We start from the raw sequence: 6,162 nt of genomic DNA on the forward strand, positions 1-6,162 counted from the left end.
TTTTTTTTTTTTCCAACCAATTCCCCAGGGATGTAACTCTGTCCTAACCTTGAGCTTGCACCTCAGGGAGGCATCACTCCTCACACTTAGGGTAGTTTAATTAGCAGTGAACCCTCTGTTCCTGCTAAAACCTTCTGGAGCTGGCCAAGAAATTGCAGGGAAGGCAGGGAATGACCAGCTGGGTAGATAACATGGTTGAGTCTTGTTTTCCCAGAGCGGATCTATGAGGAGAGCTGAGATGCTGTGATTTGGAGCACTGTACTTTCCAGAAAGACTTCCCTGGGTGCTGTGGGTACAAAGGGATGCTCAGAGGGGCAAAACCTGCTCCCAGCCCTGATGCTTTTGGCTTGGGAACTGCAGCACTCGCAGCTGATTCTGGGTGAGATTCGGGCTCAGCCGCTTCCCTGGCCGCTGCCATGACACAGTCCAGCGTTTGTAAACAGCTCTGAGGTTCCTCAGCAAGGTGTCATGGGAGGAAATAGCTGGATGCCGGAGAGTGCAGCGTCCTGACCTGCCCCTCACCCTTCTCAGTGACTAACCCGCTCCCAATTTCCGCTCAGGAAGGCATGAGTCGTGTTGGGAGGATGTGAGAGCAGCTGTCCCATTGCTCCTGGCAGGTGCCATGAGAGGATGAGGCTGCTTTGGGCTCTGTCCTCACCATGCTACATCCGTCCAAGGCCCTGTGCCCCTGTGCCACAGGGATCCCCCTTTGTCCTGCCAGCCTGTGCTTTAAATAGGAGTGGAATTCCTGTCCAGTCTCTGCTGGCCATGCCTGTGCTATGGAGAAAGGGGCTGAGAGTGGCTTCATGGCGAGGTGTCAGGGCTGGAGATGAGTGCAGGAAGAGTTGGGGAAGGGCTGCGCATGGTGGGGATGCCAAGGGCTGGGGGCTGCAGCCAGGTTTGTCTCAGATGGGGAATGGGACTGGCACAGGCTCAGCCTCTGTGATGGCAGGGGAGACACAGATGGGGTTTTTCCATCTCAGTTCTGGTCTGTGGGGACTTCCCAGAAGACAGCTGATGACCACCCTTGGATGCCCACTCCAGGCCGTGACCAGCACGGTGGCCACCACCAGCCCCAGGCGGGTCCCTTTGCTCTCGGCAGCCACAGGCTGATTCAAGCCGGTCCCACACGGACACCACACGTTTGCCTCCAGATGTGATGTCTTACGCGGAAGTGGGATCACTTCCTTCCCCGTGCTGATAACCAGTCGTTTGGGGCTATCTTAATTATGAGAGCTTTAATGAGGCCCCTCGACCCCAAGGGCAGCCCGAAGGATGCTCAGCAGCTCCCAGGCTGTGGGCAGGCGACTGCCAGTCGGGTTTGTCCTGATCGGCTCCATTCCCGCCCGCGTGGCGCTGCTCAGGCCGTGTGTGTGGGAGGGAAGTGCCGGGATGCGACGTGGGCATGTGGCATGGAGCTGGTGTGATGGGGGACAGCCCATGGAGGATACCCCCACTTCCCTCCTCACTGCAAAGGGGAACTCGGCCATGGAGCAGAGCATCCAGTCCAGCCATGACCACCAGTCTCTCTTCAAGAGCAAACATCCCTCTATCTCCTGTCCTGAGAGGAGCCCTGCAGTATCCCAGACTCCGCAGACATCATGTGGCGGAGAAGGTTTGTACATTTGAAGCACCGTGCCCTGGGTTCGCTCGCAAGGTGATGTGTGCCCTGAGTGTGGGGAAACTGAGGCAGAAACAGCAGACAAGGTTTGTCTTGAGTTGTGCAATCCATCAACAACCTCCCTCAGCTCCCTCCGGTCCCGGGCTTCTGCTCCTGCCCCCAGCTGCTGGAGGAGTTGATCTGCACTGGGAGTTACCCTGGGGAAAGAAAAGCACAAAGCCTGGGGGCTTCCCACGCCTTCCATAACTCTTCGTGCCCCTGGGGGCTGCAGCAGAGACCTGGGGCTCTCGGTGCCAGGCCCCCCCCGGATTTCGGGGTCCCACTGCCACATCACAGCCCCGGAGGAAGCATGCAGAGGACGTGCCTCTGCTGTGAGACGAACTGCAGTGTTTCCCTACGAGACACAGAGCTCCTCCACATCCCTGCCCGCTCTGCCGCATCCGCCGGCAGCCACCCGGGGACGGGAGCGGGAGGGGGATGCACTCCTCCCGAATCCATCTCTTTTAGCATCGTTCCCACTGCTGAAGGTACATGTCTCAAGGTGGAGCCAGAAATAGCGCGGCTGGCGCTGCATCGGGGCTGGCAGGCCTGCAGGCTTGGCAGGGGGACAGGCACCGACTGCAGCAGTGGGAACTTTCCAGGCAGCTCCTGCGGGAGTGGCCGGTGCATAGATGGAGCCATTTCCATGCAGACCCAGCCCCAGGACTGCGGATCAGCCCCACTCACCGTGGGGTTGGGGCTGACACAGGCTCCAGCAGGAGGGGACAGAGCTAACAGAGATATCTCCTGGAGTAGAGTGACTGGGATCACATCCCACCTGAGTGAGGACACAAGTCTGGGCTCTGCCACTGATTTGCTGCAGAACTCGGGAAAGTGGCTGCATCTTCTACCTGCACCCATGACCCAGGGGTGGCAGGTTTTCCCCAAAATCCAACTTCTGTCAGCCTCTAAGGAGCTCAGTTTTTTGTTTTTTTTTTTGTGGCAGCTCCTAAATCACAGCCAGGCTCTGCAACTTGTTGGGGGCTGCTCCCCTACACTGACTCTCCACTGAACTTCCCACAGCAGCTGGCACAGCCCAGGACTGCAGGGCTCACCGGGAGGCCCTGAACAATGCCGACAAGCTGAGCTCATTCCTCCCAGCTGATAATTTGCTTAAAAATATTTCTGAGCTCAGGCCTCCTCAGGGAAAACACTCCCAAATGCCAGGCAAAAAGCTGCTGAGTCTGGAGGAACCACACACCCACCACTCGCTCGCCGAGACGTCCCCCTGATGACAAGGCCTGGCGTCAGAGGGACTGAGGCCAAAGGCTGCCGTTTGATCTCCCCCTTTGCTGGGGGAAGCCGAATTTCAGGCTGTCCAGGGGTTTTACCACTTCCCGGTAGCGGTTTCCTGCAATGATGTGAGCGCAGAATTTTTGGGAGGTGAGTCAGAGGCTGCAATGAGAACCACCTGGCTGGGGCTAGGCTGGGAGGCTCGATCCTGATCCAGGGGTGATCCCTGCTGCGATGCTTGTTGCAGGCAGGCAGCATTCCCAGAGTGAAATTACTTGTGGGGGACTCAACATCCCATCACAGACCCCATTTCTGGCCTGGAAGAAGAAAGGGATTTGCTGCCTCAGTTCCCACGGCTCCTCCTTCCTTGCCAGGCTGGGATCAGTACATTCTGACCACTCCACCCGGGCTTCAGGGAGAAACTTGGGTAAGAATAAAGAGCAAAACCTCGTCCAGCTCTGCAGGAAGCCGCCTGGAATGGCTGTCCCGCCCCAGCACCAGGTTGTTCTGAGAACAGAACTGCCCCAAAGCAGCGCCGAAGCTTAGTTTTCCCTGTGGAGCAATGCAGGAGTTGGCGGAACTGAGAAACTGCCCTCCCTAGTCTCTGAAATTCAACACATAAAATGAGTTCCTGCTAAAGGAACCTCCCAGGTTTTGCCTGCTGGGCTATTAAAGCTCCATGACCCCGTGCCCACTCTCTCCCCAGCATTACTCAAACCCCTCTGCGGAGAGAATGAGTGAGTTGAGTCCAGAGAGTGAGACTGAGCCGGGATAAGCCTTTGGAAAGGAGCTAAACCTGCTCAAAGCCGGCACTGTTCCCTGACCCGCCCTCCTAATCCTGCCTGGTTGATAATGGAATAATAAAGGCCTGTACAGCCTCGCTCTCTGCTGCTCTGTGGGGGAGGTTCCTGCTGCCTCGGTACATGCCAGGAGCTGGGATATTAATGACTCCCTAAGTAAACAGAATTGCTCCTTTCTTCTCCTTTGCGTGGCTGTAAAACCGAGTGTGACCTTCAGCCCGCAGAGAAATCAGAGTCGCTCCCCTTTCCAGGAGAAAGGCTGGTTGTGGCAGTGATAACACCATGATCTCTGCCCGCCACCCTTGCCAGGGCTGATCCCAACCCTGCAGCTTCAACAACAATCCCGGTGGGACTCGCAGTGCCACCCCCGCGAGGCTTTGGCCTCTCCCCGCAGGGATGAAGCCGGTGATTCACTGGGGGGGAATCTCAGGAGCACAGAACAGGGGTTTTGGGACACCCAGCCCTTCCAAGGTGTGCACACCTTGTCTGCTGTGCCGGGAGCTGCCCTGTAGCAGAACCTACAAACCTGTTGCATCTCAGCCTCAGCAGCTGGGAAAAGGGCAGGGAAGTGACAATGCCGATGAGATCCGTTCCCTGTGGCTGGGATGGCTCTGAGCATCTCACAGGACAGCAGGAATGGTGACAGGAGGAGGGCAAAGCAGAGGCTGAGGGCACTCAGATGGCACAGCATCACCTCTGAGCTGCTGTGCTGAGGCTGCTGAGCAAAGAGCCAGCTGGGAAGGGGATAAACAGTCCTTCCTTCTCCACATGCCTGATTCCAGGCAGGGAAGGGCTTTATAGAGGAGGGCAACAGCAGGTCTCTGAGAGGGACTTGGTGGGAGGCTGAGTGCTCTGCAGAGGGATGTGCCGTGGCTCCTGCAGTGGCAAGATTCCCTCCCCACCCTTTGAGCATGCCCCCCCTGCTTGGGTGTCCCTGCAGCAAGATTTCCCTGGCTCCTCTGGGAACTGCCATTTCTCTGGTGGGTGAAGGAGGGACCTCGGGAAGCAGCCACTTCCTACGTCACAAACAGTCTGGCTCCCATCAAATTTTTTGAAGGACAAAGGCAGCAACTTGTGAGGAGTGACCACCTGTACCGTGGGTGCTGTGACTGCTCTCAGCCTGGAGCTGGGGTGCCCAGGAGGGGTGTCTGGGCCCTCTGGCTGATGGATGTTGTGGATTCATCCCAGGACGATGCCAGCCTGGAGGGCTGATCAGAATCCCAGGCCTGGCTGTGCTGCCTCCTCAGAGTGAATTCGGGCAGCTGATGCTGCCAGCTCTTGCCTTGCCTTGGGGGAATGAGCTGGAATCTGGGAGTCGAGCTGGAATAGCCCCTGCTCTGACAAGGCACAAATTTAGGACCTGCAGGAGGCACAGCAGGAGGGAGATGTGGGGCTGGAACTGCAGGGACAGGTAAGGTGTCACCATGTGTGGTGGAGGGAGACAAAACTCTCCCTCCCAGCCCTTGGGCAGTGCTGGCATGCAGAGGGGACAGGGCCAATTCTGTCTCGTTTGCATTGAGGATGTCTGAGAGACAACCTTTAATGAAGTGTCAGTGTAAGGGGGCTGATGGCAGCGCTGCAGCTCCCAGCTGAGGCTGTGACAGGGACTCACTGCTGGAGGCACCACGGCTGTCATGCACTGGAGCAGCTGGAAAGCCACTGGGTCATGGAGGGGAACCTTGTCCTTGTCCTGAACGAAGCCCACCAGGCCTCCTCCTTCTCCCTCACTCGCAGCTGGGAGGACACAGGCCAAGGGACGATGGTATTGCACAGCAACTTAGAGAACTGCCAGGGAAAACCTCTCCCTCCAGGGTGAACCAAGCGATGTGGGGTGATGCTGGTGATTAAATTAATGCAGCTTGCCTTCCCTGCAATACATAGTTTCTGTCATATACCCTAATTTCTGCTGCACTGTGGGGTGCTCTGATCCATCCTGACCAGGGGATGGATCCTGACAGTGTTGTCACCTCCCATCATTTTCCTATCTGCCAAGGCTGAGATGTATATTGTACATATATTAAAAAATTTTAAACAAAATTTAAATACCTGTATATATATTATATATATTTGTTCAGCCAACTTTCACTTCCTCCTTATACATATTGAGATACATATATTCCATGCATATAACATACATGGCATATAATATATATTATATATAATTACTATACACATAATATGTACATATCATATATAATATGCATATTATATGTGATACGTACATATTATGTTATATATTATGTACTATATTATACATATATATTATGTTATATATTTAATATTTTACATACCCTATGTATTTTACCTATAAAAGTGTGCATTATTTATAATATATAAATATATATGTATATATATATATAAAAATATATATATTTAAATTATAGGTGTTATAGATGTTATATATAAGCACACTCTTAGTGCATGGAAAGGTCAGCCCAGCGCTCTGCCAGATGGGCTGGAGCTGACCTT

Source organism: Vidua macroura, chromosome 19 (assembly GCF_024509145.1).
Source record: "Vidua macroura isolate BioBank_ID:100142 chromosome 19, ASM2450914v1, whole genome shotgun sequence".
Taxonomy (NCBI): Eukaryota; Metazoa; Chordata; class Aves; order Passeriformes; family Viduidae; genus Vidua; species Vidua macroura.